This window comes from Penaeus monodon, chromosome 31, assembly GCF_015228065.2.
Source record: "Penaeus monodon isolate SGIC_2016 chromosome 31, NSTDA_Pmon_1, whole genome shotgun sequence".
Taxonomy (NCBI): Eukaryota; Metazoa; Arthropoda; class Malacostraca; order Decapoda; family Penaeidae; genus Penaeus; species Penaeus monodon.
In genome coordinates, this window is record NC_051416.1 from 30,934,064 (window position 1) to 30,935,086 (window position 1,023).

The window sequence follows — 1,023 nt, forward strand, 5'->3', positions numbered from 1 at the left end:
GATTTTCTCTCTATGAATTCTCTTGCAATGTCAAAACCGCCGGTGAAATATTGATACTTTTCTCATTTGAATACTTGAATAGCAATGATATCCGTTTCATGCACATTTTCCCTTCTCTTCCTTTCCTTTCAGTATGCGGAATGATCTGGTGCAAATGGTACATATATGCCTCAGAAAATAGCGACAGTAACGTTTAAAGGTACCTTGCAATCTCCATCATCGGTTAATTTTTAGACAGAATTTGTTCCTTTTGACGTAAAAGATCCATAAATACAAAATTCTTCTTGGTGAAGCTTATACATGAAGACAAAAGACTGACCCACAATTAAATCAAATCTACATTATAAAAATGTAGACATTGTTTCTGCAATGAAAATAAGAACTAATAATGTATACCAGTACATTGATACTTGATAGTAACCTCCCCAACAGTCCTTTTCAGTTCCAGTAAGTTTTAAAAGTTCAAATGTTCAAAAGCTAAAAAACACAAAAGTTCATAAAATTTAACGCAAGTTCAGCGCATGAGCCTGACATAAAGCGCGTAATTGACCCACGCGTGAAGCTCGCGTCCCCGAGCCGACCGCAGCGTAAACACGGCTAAAGGCTTGTAAGGAAAGGCTTTCGCATTTGCAATTTCCCAGAACAACACCTAAAGCTGAGAGCTCAAGTCCGCTCTTTCGAAACAGATGATTCCTTCGGGAGTCGCTCGAAAGAGGTGTTTTTTTCATATCTTATCGCCTGCGTCATATGTTTTTTTTTTCATGGTAAATTCCGATATTACGATTTTTTTAAAACGACGCCCTCGTTATCTTGAATCTCTGGTGATTTCTGTTGATAACTGTAAATGTTGGAATAGCAATGGGAAATAGGTAAAAAAAAGAATTGGGATTGGCACTACTTCCTGTAGTCGTCGATGTCGAAAGTGAATTTAAGCAAAACTAGATCTCACTTTCGCACCTTTTCTTTCTTGAGTTGCTGAGACTGGTAGTCTTGTATAAGATAGGAGGTAGACATCGAAAAAAT